Source organism: Lissotriton helveticus, chromosome 8, assembly GCF_964261635.1.
Source record: "Lissotriton helveticus chromosome 8, aLisHel1.1, whole genome shotgun sequence".
Lineage (NCBI taxonomy): Eukaryota > Metazoa > Chordata > Amphibia > Caudata > Salamandridae > Lissotriton > Lissotriton helveticus.
Window position 1 is genome coordinate 1186838066 of NC_136069.1, and position 15275 is coordinate 1186853340.

General features: G+C 43.2%; 1 protein-coding gene across 1 annotated transcript in view; it reads right to left on the reverse strand.

The window, feature by feature from the left end:
* The window catches only part of SH3RF3 (SH3 domain containing ring finger 3), a 786031-nt gene that overhangs the window by 686969 nt on the left and 83787 nt on the right, over positions 1 to 15275 (reverse strand). The gene's annotated exons all lie outside the window — the stretch shown is intronic.

Sequence of the window (15275 nt, forward strand, 5' to 3'; positions counted from 1 at the left end):
ATAGCAGTTGACACCAGAACTGTTTTCAAATTGAAAACCAACAACATCTTCAACAGAATCCTTTTTGTTTCTGCTGTGACCCTGCTACAGCACAGGCATTGTCCCCAGCAGTAATTCTGCAATGCCGGTAAGAATAGCTGTGGTGCCTACTGGACTCACTCACCCCCGCGGCGCCCCACGCCGTTTTTTGCTGGGCGGCAACTTACTAGACATCACTTTCGTGCCATCTAGATTTCAGCGCGTTCTGCTGCCTTGGAACTATTAGCACAACAGACCGCTACTGACAAGAATATTTCATTATTGGTGCTGTCAATTTCAATAAATCTATTGGATAATTCAAAAGAAATTGCCACGGTCTCTTTGTTGTTTAAATGTTTTTACTGTTTTTGTTTTCTTGTATATATTTATATGTTATTAAAGTTTTATATTCCTACTACTTTGTTGGAGTGCTATATATTTTTAATGTGACACATAATTGTAAAAACTTTGATGTACAAAGAGTCATTCCTGGAATCTTCCGCTTCAGGCTCGGTCCCCTCCCCAATCACAATACAGGATGGTTTTCAGATAGTAGGAACACGTGTGGTGTGACGGATCTCATCGGGTGTGGGCCTTGATCTACTATAACTCCTTTGAAGAGGGGTGATTCTTTACAGCTGGGGCCATAAACTACATCTGCAGGGCTAGCTGATAGCCTGGACAATCGGACACAGAGAAAGAGGAGTGTCAGAGGGTGCGGTAGTGAATAGGGCGAAAGGGAGGTGTCGGGCGGGCACAGAGTGTGATTCTCAGGGAAGAGCAGCGCAGATGGGGGGAGGTTTATTGCCCATGCATAAGACAGAGAGCGGTGGTGACCAGTGCCTAGGGAAGATGCTTGCGTGGGTGAGGAGCCATGCTACGAATCGACAGCGTGCAGAGAGTGGGTCTGGTCAAGACATCTAAAATGGCTGCCGTGCACGACAAAAGTGTGGCATTTCAAAAAAGGCAAGATGGCGCAGACAATGTTTTTCAACACTTCCTCATTTCCTTCGAATCGAACGTTAACAGACGTTGGGGCATATTACCAAAGTTAAGCGATATTTATCGCTAACGATGCTTACCAACCAATTTTTTACCACTAAGCATCGTCAGAAATTATCGAAGATAAACCTTGCTATTATCAAGGTTTATCGCAAATGCGATAATAAACGGCCGCAATGCATGAATATCGCTAAAAACTCAGCGATATTCATGCATTACCGAGCTAATGCTCTTAGCCATGTTATCCACCTCCCATTGGATAACATGGCTAAGAACTGCTCAGGGCAGGTGTTACTTTTTGGAGATATTCGCGCTTAGCGCGAATATCTCCAAAAGTTGGTAATAGGAGATAGATATCTTGCATGTTGTAATGCAAGTTATTGTGGTATATGGAACTCATACCATAATCTCTCAGGAAAGCAGAAACTGATCCTTTTGGGACCGCCTAAAAAGGCCTAGGGGGTGAGGAGTACTCTACTTTGCCCCCTTTTCACGTTCCGAACTATTTTATTTTACTCTCTTCTGTAATTACACAAAATAGCAGCGATAAGATGCATCGGAGACACACAGTGAGAGAAAGGAGGCCGGAGATGAAGAAGAGATGTCAAATACACATTGGAGATAATATAGTGGCAGAAGGGAAGTAAATATGAGTAAACTTACCATGTAACATAAAAATGTTGCACTCTATACTATAAGTCTCATTTTATACTACAATCACTTCGCTACAACCTCATAAATTAAAAATAAAAATGAATAATGTCTCAAACAATTTTTGATTTCTAAATATAAATTTATTCTTCAGAATTTTCTAAATTTGAAAGAACTAGTAACATGTCCTCATCAGCAATGTCCTCATTAAAAGTCTCCAATGATGATTCTTGTAACTCTATGGTCTCCAAACACTCGATAAATTCGCCATCAAGAGATTGATCAAAAAAATCATTCAAGTCATCTCCTCCTTGTGACAATATTTCATTATTGGTGCTGTCAATTTCAATCAATGTAGTGGAATCATTCAAGTCATCTCCTCGTGACAATATTTCATTATTGGTGCTCTCAATTTCAATCAATGTAGTGGAATCATTCAAGTCATCTCCTCCTTGTGACAATATTTCATTATTGGTGCTGTCCATTTCAATCAATCTAATGGAATCATACAAGTCATCTCCTCCTTGTGACAATATTTCATTATTGGTGCTCTCAATTTCAATCAATGTAGTGGAATCATTCAAGTCATCTCCTTGTGACAATATTTCATTCTTGGTGCTGTCCATTTCAATCAATCTAATGGAATCATACAAGTCATGTCCTCCTTGTGACAATATTTCATTATTGGTGCTCTCAATTTCAATCAATGTAGTGGACAATTCAAAAGAAATTGCCACGGTCTCTTCATTGTGAGCCATTTTATTTTGAAATTGCTTGCTGTAAATTGCAGAAAAAAATAATCACTTTCATTTATCGTTTTTAGTAATACATAATATAAAACTAACTTTATCAAGTATTTAGTATAACAGAAGGACTGCAAATAAATAACAGAAAACATTTTTCAAATTATCTTCAAGTGTACAACATAGTTCCCCTTACAAATTAACAACTCACCTTTTTAAAAGTAGCAGAAGTGTTAGTACTGTGTAAATCAAACACCAGAAATTCACCACCAAAAATTCCTCACAAATGTACCTCAGACAGTAGTATCACAAAATGGCTGTGGTTTCCTCTCATTTGACATATATACATAACCAATTAACTTTCATCACACACAAATACAAAACCAAAGTAACATTTTAATTGGTTCTAAATTTCAACACTTTCAAATGTGTTTTCCCCATGCAATTTTCCATAGGACATTTACATACGTCTACAGCCTGAATGGCTGAACGGAATTACACCAAACTTGACAAAATGGTACATCAAACCTAAGAGGTCAGGAAGGATCTACTATGCCCCCTTATGGTCATTTCCCCCTTCGCTTTGGCCTCCTCTTGTCTCTCAATCCTACCGAGAGACAAGATGGCGGCCGCTACGGACTGTTTGGAATGTTGACAGACGCCGGAGAACCAATCAGCTTCGCAAAGCTCGGTAACGCGAAAAGTACGCGAAGCGGAGCGCTGTTACAGATATATATCTTTTTTTGAACGTTAATTTCTCAAAATCCACTGGAGCACATATATTGAGACCTAGCAAAGGCACATCGGGCTGCCAGTCCCTAATATTTTGCCAAGTTTCGTGCAAATCCATTCAGCCGTTCGATTATTATTATTTTTTTTTTTTTTGCCCCGCGGAGCCCTTTTAAAACCTCCACATCAAACGTAGGGGGTCAGCGAGGATCTACTATTCCCCCTTATGGTCATTTGCCCCTTCGCTTTGGCCTCCTCTTGTCTCTCGATCCTACCGAGAGACAAGATGGCGGCCGCTACGGACTGTTTGGAATGTTGACAGACGCCGGAGAACCAATCAGCTTCGCTTCACAAAGCTCCGTTGCGCGAAAAGTACGCGTCCTGGAGCGCTGCCCGGTCCGCTGTTACAGATATATATCTTTTTTTAAACGTTAATTTCTCAAAATCCACTGTAGCACATATATTGAGACCTACAAAAGGCACATCGGGCTACCAGTCCCTACAATTTTGCCAAGTTTCGTGCAAATCCATTCACCCGTTCGGGCTAAAAGTGAGGCCAACCGCCCTATGGAAAACTCAATGTTAAAAACACGTTTTGGGACCCCCCTTTTTTCTCAGCCCCCCCTTGACGAACCCCCCCCAAATTTTCAAGGGCTGCTCAGAAACAAAATGTTCCATTTTCCTGAAAGTTTCAGCCAATTCCGTCCACAAACGCCAAAGTTATTAGACATAGAATTTTCAAAAAACCCATAGAGAAAAAATCCTAACTATATATACCTACTGGCGACCGCCAGTAGGTAATATATATATATATATATATATATACATACATATATATATATATATATATATATATATATATATATATATATATATATATATATAAACCAAAGGTTAAAGTAACATTATATTTAGGTGAAACTTGCGCCTCTGCCAGGGACAGTTTTCTCATCAATAGTTTAACTGCAAATGTTGCAGTGATATTATCAATAATGTCATAGAAGATGTCATGAGTGATGTAACGTAGCACAAAACAATGTCTCATCAGGTAATATTCTAGACAGTTATATGCATGCATGGCAATTGCAGAAGGAAAGAAACAGGGAAACGTCAATGATTATTAGAAGGTTTTAAGGAGCGGTCTTTCAAGCAAAAAAGGGACAAAGAACCAAAAAACAATATCAGCACTATTTACATTGGAAGTAACCCATAAGAGCTTTGCACAACAGTGCTCGTGCAATTGTGTGAACGGCGCAAGTGACAAGTTAGGTAAAGAGACACAACGACGAAACGGCGCAAATAAATAATTAGTATACAGACACTTAAATAACTACTGCTTTTTGGCAATTTCCAATGCAATTTCTTTTGGGAATTCCAAAGTCATTAATGAATTAAACCGACATAATTGCACCAAGGAGTTGCGCTGAATGGTCAACGGCGTTTCGACCTGTGTTCAATTCAGGGCATCTTCAGGACCAGGTTACAACACTTGTTTGGTTCTGTACAAGAATAAATAAAAGGGGATAGAATAAGAATAGTATTTTGATCTGGCATGGGCATTCAAAGGAACGGTGAGATTATAAATTACCTAGAGTGTGGTGGGGTAAGTGATTGAAATGTTCCTCCAAGGTAATATGCCCGGATTGGGAGAGCAATGAATCCTGATCAATAGTGCATGGACGGGAAGCAGAGTCCCCAACCTGTCAGGGGTAATAGCACTCAGTAAAAGGTGGACTGACCCTTTCGAAAAGTAGGAATGGGCGTGCGTTTGGAGGCGTCCGTGGTCCAAATCGTCCTCAAGCGAGGGAGGAAACATCTTCTGGAAAGATTCGGGTAGACAAGTGTATGTCTGGTAATGAAACTAAACCATAAGCGTATAGTACAGGGCATTAATGAAAAAGGGGAGGGTAGTAAACACGATCATTGGTGTGTACTGTGGGTGAGGCTCACCTACAATTGAGAGAGGGCCACGTCCAGAGAAGTGGAAGAGGTATGCCGTGTTCGAGAAGCGACCTCTGGAAGACATGAGTCTGAGCGGGGGCATGAACAGAAAACTGGAAGGGGTAAAGAAGCCGGATGTGAAAAACACTAGGGAGGACAGAGACGGTGAAGAGAGGTCTTGAGAGTCCCTGAGGGGAGCAAGACCAAACAAGAGTATTCTGGTACATACATATATGGACTAAGAAACATAGTAAAACAAATTACAGAAGGAAAGTGATGATTTTAGTTATATAATACATATAATATTCAATAATACAATGATCATGGTGCATATTCATATTCTTCGGTAGCACCGATGGATAAAAGGTTCAGTTCCTATGGGATGGCCATGCAATATAAATGGTAAACAAGCATTTGCAATGCAATAGGCATTTACGAGAGTTTGAGCTATTGGCATTGTAAATGACAATGTCTTTTATTTATGTGTCATTTTTAAAACAGATAAAGAAAAGGCATTGTAATTTATAATACCAATAGATTAGACTCTCACATTTATTTATTTGAGAGTTTTATATAGCGCCAGCTAGACCCGAAGTGCAAGACCTATTGCATTGCAAATGCGTTTGGCGCCCGTGCTATAAAGTTTTTTTTGTTAAAGCGCTAGGAGAGAGCAGGTATTTCAGTAAATAGTGCTCGGAGGCTGTAATTAAAGCCTACGGAGTAACAGCACACGTAACAGGGGGTTTCCTCATGGGAGGTTACAAAATGAGACAAGGCGGCACTAAGGAGGGTATACTAAGCCTATTGACCAATGAAAAGCCACAGTTTACAGTGGACAGTAACACAAGCCAATGAAAAATATGGGCGGAGAGTGGGCGGAGCTTCAAGTCCATAACTGAATACAGCTTGCCTCGCAGAGCAGTGCATGTGCTGCCCAGGCGCAAAATAAAAGTGGGTAGACTGTGGGGTGGACCAGATACCATGTACCCAGGCAGGGTAGGCTGTGGTGTGGACAGGCTGTCACATACTGTAGCATACACTGAGTAGGTTTTTATAAGGACACGGTGCAACATTCTGTTACTGTGATTTGGTAGGCTTTGATATGGACAGCCTATTGCATACTGTTGCCCAGGTTTAGTAGGCTATGGCATGACAAGGATGATGCATACCGCACCGCAGGCACTGTAAGCTGTGGTGTGGATTACTGCACACACTAAAGGCTGGGTAGCCATGTTAAAGTTAAAGTTAAAAGTTTTATAAAGCGCTCGTAGACCAGTCGGTTTCTTGGCGCTGAGGACGGAAGTGCGAGGGAAGCAGGGAGACAGCCTACTCAGCGAAAGCTTGCAAGAAGAGCCAGGTCTTCAAAGCACTGCAGAAGCCATGATGTAGAGTTTTGTATATTGTAGCACACGTTGAGTAAGTGGGTTATGATGTGAACGTGGTGCAATACTGTATCACTGGCTGGATAAGCTGACGGATGGACCGAGTGCCATATTGGGAACCCGGGAAAGTGGAACCATAGTGACGTCTCTCCCCTTGTATCTTTTTAAGCATGTGGTGCTGGACACAAAGAAGGGGCTAGAGATAGGCCTCAGGGCCCCGTTTAGATTAAGGTTTTATCCAGTTACCTTGTCTCTGGGAGGTCATTTAGTTAGGAAGTTTTCGAGTCAGGACAGTAGCATTTGGTGGAGTTTGGGATAGTTATGGTCCTAAGATGCAAATGGGCTAGTTAAAGGCAACTGTGGGTATTTTTGGGAGGGTAGCTTGTAGTTATGATGGTTGTAGGTGATTTAAGGGCAGGAGCATTTCAGAGTAGGTTGGGTGGTATGGATAGTACAGCCAAGGTGAGTGATGCCTTCCATATTTTGAAGCAAGCATAGTGGGAAAATGTAATCTGTGCCAAAGTCATAGAGCAGGCTTGGATTGGCTGGTGTGGCGAAAAAGACAGGCGGTTGGAGTGAGCTCCAGCGGCAGTAATGGTTTGCTGCCCCCCCCCTCCACCCCTGCAAAGGGTGCATATATAAGAGGAAAAAGGCACTGTAGGGAGAGACTTGGCCGGACAAAGACAGCCTTGGTGCCCACGCAGGTTATGTACTTATAGGAGTGGTCAGGGCCTTCCAAGTGATACCAGTGTAGTGAGTCACTAGACTGAGAGGCACTGGAAGATATGGTGTTGGCGATGTACTTGAGATCAGCAGGAGGGAATCTGGACATTGCATGGCGTCTGCCTCTGCCAGGGGATGGCTTAGTCTAGAGGAGATGGGAAGGGTGGCTCTTGAGTGGGAACGCTGTGATAAGGGTCAGCATGTAGTCCCCTAGCGCGTCATCATTGACACAAATGGGGGGGGGCAGGGCGTTGGTAAGGGCGGGAGTTCAGGATGAATGGTGCTGTGCTGAAATGAAGACAGACCAGATGTCAATAGACAAGGAAGGCAAAATGTGAAATTGTTTAAGGTGGTCTCAGAGAAGAGATCTCTAATTGTTGATTCCTGGGCAGTGGTGAAAGGACAGTTGTGCTTTCAAACAGTAAGGTTGTAAAGCGAGCAGAGGGCGCAGTGACACAGAGGGTAGGAGAATAGCAGGCCTGCTGGGGGGAGGAGGGTCATGCAGTGGGCAGGGGAGGGGAAGAAAGTCAGGTGAGCTTTAAGTGTGCAAGGCAGCAGGATTAAGGCAGTTGGTCAAGAGAAACAGTAGGGCTGTTGGGTTTAGATGCCTGGATGGCCTGATAGAGAGGGATTAAATGAGTTTGCTTAGGCTTGAAGGGCCTTACGGCGTGGAGGTTCTCTCGGATTGAGTAGCCGAAAAGAAGGGCACTGAGAGAACGCAGTATCGGCCGGAGAAGTCTTGAAGATACTGTTGTAACTTTGTGTTCCGTCAGGGCTCCAATCTGACGAGAGGTGAAGGTCCAGTATGGCCCTTCCAACTGTGTGGTATCAAGGAGAAGCTGCAGCAAAGATTCCACATTTTAAAGAGGCAAAGTCGCAATGGAATGATGGAGGTGTGGGAGATGGGGAGTTGGCTGGGACGAGTGGGTGTGCAAGGAATGTGGGAGAAGATGCCGATCTGGATGGTACCAAGTTGGACTATTATGGGAGGAGGATGAGAATTTGGAGGACAGTGACATAGGAGGAGAGGATGTGGTGGTGGAGATGTTCGAGAAGCATGGGAAGGTCGGTGTCAGGGGATATCGGGAGCGTGGGACTGGGGCCTACTATCAGAGGAGTGTATCTGTTTTGCGGCACATGGTGCAGAAACAGCAGGGAAAGTAGATATGGCGAAATGGGCACAGACCAGACACAAGGAGTGGACCATGACAGGATTGAAATCTGGAAGGAGGTTGCAGAAATGTACAGAAAAGTGGTCGGGAGCATGGAAAGTGGGTGGTCAGATACAGACGGAGGTACAAAGGTTGAGGTCACTTGGGTTAAGGTAAGTAGATTTTGAGGGAATACAGAAAGGGGGTAAGTTTGAGAAGGTTGAGGGTACAGAGGACTCAAAGTCAATAGGTGACGAGGAGCCTGGCATTAACACAAAGAATAAAATTGGGTACAGCAGTGATAGGATGTCTGACAAGAAGGACAATGGTGATGGTGGTGACAAAGACAGGGGTGTGGAGGAAGGCAGTGAGGGAAGAAAGTGAATGGTTACATGAAGAAATGACCGTATGTGGGTTTTGGTAAAACCGCTAGGTGCCCATTTGTCAAGTGCAACTAAAGAGAAGATTTGAAAGGGGGGATTTATAGATGTGTACAAGTTGCTGCATTGGGAAATACAGGCCAAAGGAGGTTCAAAAGAGGATTTGAAGTTAACAAAACGATCCAGAGTACTGTAAACATTGAGTCTTGGGCATCAGTGGTTTTAATATATGCAAATGTATATCGTAAGAAGCATTCAAACAGACAAGTGTCTTATTTAAATATATGAATGTAATCAGGGAGGCACACATGGACTTTGGGGTGTAATCCTGAAGTCACACATGAACTTTGGGGTGGGTTCCCAGGTTACTATATGATGAGAACTTGTGTGCAAGACTTAGTGTAAACACAGACACCATTAGGTGAGGTTGATGGAGATATGAGATTACAATGGATGGTCCCTATGAGTCTGGCAAGCTCAGTGCATTCGGCCAGCGGGATCCTTGTATCATATTGGCCCTTTCTGGGACACCCCACTAAGCATGAGGTGTAGGGAATGTTAAATGGCCAAGGCAGAGTTGTTAGTGATTGCTGGAGCTTCAGCAGGAGTTTGTCCTCAAGAGCAATATGATGTTTCTAATGTGAAGGCTCTAAATGCGGGGGGGAAATACACTCCTGCAATGCACAGCTCCAAACTCCACCTTACGCAGGCCATGGGGAAACAAGCCTTACATAAGATTTTAGCGTTCAGACTACACCCTCTCGCCCTTAAAGTATTATACCCCACCGGGTCAGCAAGACCAGTGATCATGTAGTGCCGGCTCTGTAAATATAAACGTGAGTCTTTGGCCCACATCCTATTTTGTTGCCCGGCCTTGCGCTTAGCTCGCAGAATTTGTCCTAGGCCCATCTTGCTACAATTGGGTACTCGAACTGTAAATGAGGCAGTCCATCAACTTTATACTCTGGACATAGTGAAGCACATGGCTATGTTTGGTAAATTTGTACAAAACATTCGCACAAAGCTGATGGACACTCCCCGCTAAGTGATCAGGCAGGCACTTGTGCGGAGGCCTCCTACTATCTTGTATTACCTGATTAGCTTAACCGGAGCAGGTACATTTATAATAATTGCTGAGTACAAAGATTTACCTTGATTTTAAAGAGTTTTAATTTTAGACTTCTAGATTTTAATTGCACTGTTTACCTTTTAAACGTAGTGCTCTTCTTTTCTATTGTAATGGTTTTGAGTAACCATGCAAATATATATGTTTGATGTTGTTTGATGTTTTGTGGTTTTTATATAGCGCTCTGTCACTCCATGGAGCATCCTGGCGCTTTATTTTTCATTGCTGACCCGTAGTATGATGTTTCGACTGTGTTTGGAACATTTGAGTATAATCAGACCAAAGTTTTACATTTGGATTCTGGGAGTCCGTATATCCAAGTTTTTAAAGATTTTTTGAAGGTCTGTTCTGATGTTATTAGACGGAGGTCTGTAGGGAGTGTGTTTCAGGCTTTGGCCCCCAGAACTGCCAGTGATTTTCCTCCCTTGGTGGTGAGTTTCAACTTGGGGACAGTAATCAAATTGGCTGTGGCTGATCTGAGTTCTCTTGAGGGATAATACCTATGGAATCTATCATTTAGGTATTTTGGGCCTCGTTTGTGAAAACACCTAAATGTAATCACAATGATCTTAAATAGGATCCGCTTCTGAATAGGAAGCCAATGCAGCTTATTCAGGGCCGCTGATGCTGATGATCTTCTGGGCAGCCTTAGGACCAATCTCGCTGCCGCGTTTTGAATAGTCTGTAATTTATGTAAGGTAGATTTTGTTGCTCCAGCATACAGACTATTGCAGTAGTCAATTTTGGATGTTATTAAGGCAACTGCTACTGTTCGGCGAGCGGGCAATGGTAGATAGTCAAAGAATTTGCGTAGCCCCTTCATGATGTTAAAACAGGCAGCTGCTATTTCTTTAGATTGTTGCTTGAAAGAAAGCAAATTATCAAATTTTATGCCCAAATTACGAGTGGCATTGATGGTATCTGGGGGGGCTTCTGCATCGGGTGGCCAACAGGTGAGTGGGGAAAATAAGTTGTTTTTTCCAAATGGTATGATCTCTGTCTTTGCAGAGTTGCATTTCAAATGGTTTTCATGCATCCACCTAAAGGTTGCCGTCAGACACTCTTTTAGGTCTCGTTCTGCTTTAGCTATATCTTTGTCCAGAATCAGGACCAGTTGGGTGTCGTCGGCGTATGCAACTGTATTCACATTGAAAGACGCAATAAGACTGATCAGGGGAGCCATATACAAATTAAATAAAGTAGGGCTCAGACTGGAGCCCTGAGGCACCCCTGAGCCAATCTCCTTCTCCTTTGAATAGAATTGTCCTAACCTGACGATTTGTTTTCTGTTTAACAAAAAATTTGTAAACCAGTTCAACACGGTGCCCCCTATACCTGCCTCTGCTAGACGATGTAATAATATGATATGGGACACCGTGTCGAATGCTGCTGATAGGTCGAGGAGGACAAGGACGGCCCTGCCCCCCTGGTCTAGTGCAGTTCTTATGGTTTCTGTTGTAAATAATAGAGCTGATTCAGTGGAGTGTTTAGCTCTGAAACCAGCCTGGTTTGGATGTAGGATGTTATTGGTTTCCAGGAACGTTGTTAACTGTCTGTTGACCAGGGTTTCAGTGCATTTGCACAAAGCAGGGAGTTGGGAGATCGGTCGTAAGTTGGTTAAGACAGATGGGTTATGTAATGTCTTTTTTTGTAATGGCTTTACAATGGCTGTTTTCCACGCATTGGGGACTTCTCCAGATTGCAGTGAGGCGTTGATGATGTCATTTATCATAGGGCATACGTCCTCTTTAATAGCCTGGATTAGTGAAGGGGGACAGGGGTCAAGTGGCGATCCAGATTTGATTTTTGATAAAACTTTCGAAGTGTCTGCTTCCTCAATCACGTCAAAAGTATTCCATCTAACAGTTATCCCATGTTTTTTTTCCTGCAGGTTATGATCTTTGTTATCCATAATTGCCGGGAAATTTTTGGTAATGTTTACAATTTTTTGTTCAAAGTAATCTGCAATATCATTGCAGAAACTTTGTGATGGTGAAATCTCGTGAGATAGTGTTTTTGGGTTTCTAAAACTTGTCACTATACGAAAAATTTCTTTTTGGTCATTCTGTGAAGTTTCTATTTTGTTGGTAAAGTACGTTGTTTTAGTTTTTTTTATAAGTGCGTGGTAGTTCTGCCTGGCAGTTTTAAAGTTGACCTGATCTTCTTCGTCATATTTTTTTCGCCATTTGCGTTCGAGTCTACGAACAGTACGTCGTGTGTCTTTTAGTTCTTTTGTAAACCAGGGAGCTGATGTTTTCCCCTGTTTTGAAGTGGATTTTTTATTGTTTCTTCCTGACGTTAATTTCTCCCCTATGGTTATCATCCATTTATCATAATTCCGATTATCCATGGTAGCATTTCCTACTGTCTCTGGTTTATTTTCTCTAACCCAGTCTTGTAATTTCGGGTGTTCAATGATTTTGGTCCAGCAAGGGGTTGGCTTCTCAGCTCTACATTTATCAGGTTTTGACATTTTCATTTCTTCCGTTTTAAGATAAAAACTAATAAAATTATGATCTGTCCACGTTTGGGGTAGGGGGGTAGAGACATGTATTAGCTTCAAATTTGTACAGATACAATCCAACACATGGCCCGCTATATGTGTGGGCTCTTTTGTAAGAATTGTGAGCCCCAACACATGCATCATATCTTTAAAATATAGTGCGTTTGTATCATTTGCGCAGTCGAGATGGAGGTTTAAGTCTCCCATTAAGGTGAAGTTAGCGGCCTTGAGTGTCATATTTGTAAGTGCTTCTCCTAGACTTTCTAAAAAGCGGCTGGCTTGTCCTGGTGGGCGGTAGATTAGTGCCCCTGAAAAGGAAAAAGAGTCATGTGCTTTTACATTAAAAGCGAAACATTCCGCATCTTTTATTTCCGGTAGTTCTTGAATGTTGCATGAGAGAGTTTCTCTATGAATAATAGCTATCCCTCTCCCCCTTTGTATAGTTCTATCCATTCTCTGTATCGTGTATCCAAGTGGGAGTGCACATACAATATCGGGGTTTGACCAGTTTTTTAACCATGTTTCCGTGACCATAAGACAGTCCAAATTGTTATCTGTAATCAGATCGTAAATATGTAGGGCATTTTTACACATAGAGCGTGCATTGATTAATCCTCCCTTGATGGATTTATAAGTAATTTTCGGAGTATGTTTTACATAGGATTGTAGTGTTTGTTTGCACGTGATACATGAAATCGGTCCTAGCCAGCGGTCTACTGATATGGCATGGTGACATTTGTTGTTGTTGGGTTTTAGGGATAATAGTTTTTCACTAGTTAGCTGACCTGTATGCATTTTATGGTGAGTTGCACAAGGCCCACAGCCCCTCAGCCCGTCCTTAGCGCGGACGGGCGCAGACGGGCTGACTCTGGCGTGACTCCGGCGCTAGCGAGGCGCGTCCACTGCACGCGTCCGCTGTCGCTGAGAAAAACCGTCTTCTTTTGTAGGGATGGCTAGAGCGCTGACCCAGCTGCCGCCTCCCACTCAAGATGTCTGCCGTGGATTTTCCTCTCTACTGCTCGGTAAACAGCCCTGAGATCGGCTGTAACCGACGAGAGTGCAGGGGGAGTGATTATAGGGGCGGGGTGAGTGCAATTACTATCGCAGTGCTTTTCACAAAATAAATGCAATTTTTAAAATATCGGCGTCTAAAAATGACAAGTAGTGTTCATGTGCCCTCCGCTATCATTCAGCGTCAAAAGCACACAAATTAGCACAACAATTCGGCTTTTCTACTGCTACCTCCCGGCTCAAGCCTCAGGAGGGGTCCAAAAGTTACACAGGTAAAGATAGTATCAGCGCAATGAAATCTCGCGTCTGAAAACCCTGGCCTCCTTTTGTAGGGATGGCTAGAGCACTGACCCAGCTGCCGCCTCCCACTCAAGATGTCTGCCGTGGATTTTCCTCTCTACTGCTCGGTAAACAGCCCTGAGATCGGCTGTAACCGACGAGAGTGCAGGGGGAGTGATTATAGGGGCGGGGTGAGTGCAATTACTATCGCAGTGCTTTTCACGAAATAAATGCAATTTTTAAAATATCGGCATCTAAAAATGACAAGTAGTGTTCATGTGCCCTCCGCTATCATTCAGCGTCAAAAGCACACAAATTAGCACAACAATTCGGCTTTTCTACTGCTACCTCCCGGCTCAAGCCTCAGGAGGGGTCCAAAAGTTACACAGGTAAAGATAGTATCAGCGCAATGAAATCTCGCATCTGAAAACCCTGGCCTCCTTTTGTAGGGATGGCTAGAGCGCTGACCCAGCTGCCGCCTCCCACTCAAGATGTCTGCCGTGGATTTTCCTCTCTACTGCTCGGTAAACAGCCCTGAGATCGGCTGTAACCGACGAGAGTGCAGGGGGAGTGATTATAGGGGCGGGGTGAGTGCAATTACTATCGCAGTGCTTTTCACGAAATAAATGCAATTTTTAAAATATCGGCGTCTAAAAATGACAAGTAGTGTTCATGTGCCCTCCGCTATCATTCAGCGTCAAAAGCACACAAATTAGCACAACAATTCGGCTTTTCTACTGCTACCTCCCGGCTCAAGCCTCAGGAGGGGTCCAAAAGTTACACAGGTAAAGATAGTATCAGCGCTCTCGCGTCTGAAAACCCTGGCCTCCTTTTGTAGGGATGGCTAGAGCGCTGACCCAGCTGCCGCCTCCCACTCAAGATGTCTGCCGTGGATTTTCCTCTCTACTGCTCGGTAAACAGCCCTGAGATCGGCTGTAACCGACGAGAGTGCAGGGGGAGTGATTATAGGGGCGGGGTGAGTGCAATTACTATCGCAGTGCTTTTCACGAAATAAATGCAATTTTTAAAATATCGGCGTCTAAAAATGACAAGTAGTGTTCATGTGCCCTCCGCTATCATTCAGCGTCAAAAGCACACAAATTAGCACAACAATTCGGCTTTTCTACTGCTACCTCCCGGCTCAAGCCTCAGGAGGGGTCCAAAAGTTACACAGGTAAAGATAGTATCAGCGCAATGAAAATTCATTCATTCATTCATTCATTCATTCACTCCTGCAATGCTTTGGTTAGTTGCCTGAAGGCAGGCAATGGAATACTGGTAGTGGGGGGTCAACCAGCAACAATGGCATATGCCAAAGGGCTGCTACCGCTGTAAATGTAGGGAAATTGTGTGCCTGGCTAGGAAAATGGGGGTTATGAAAAGTATTTAGATTGGGCAACCATTTTGAACTGTTTAGTATGATCCTTTAATGTTTTTTTCCTTCAATAAAGGTGAGGTGGGTGGGCATTACGCATTATATGAATGTTTTTTTTGTTTGTGGGGTCAGCTGGCTCCTAGTAGTGTGCAATAGGTTTGATGGAATTTCAGATGTTGGTAGACAAAGTAGGAGTTCCTTTGATAGTGGAAAATACTGAAGGCTCAAGTACTCTATTAAGGTATTTGGGCACTAAGATTG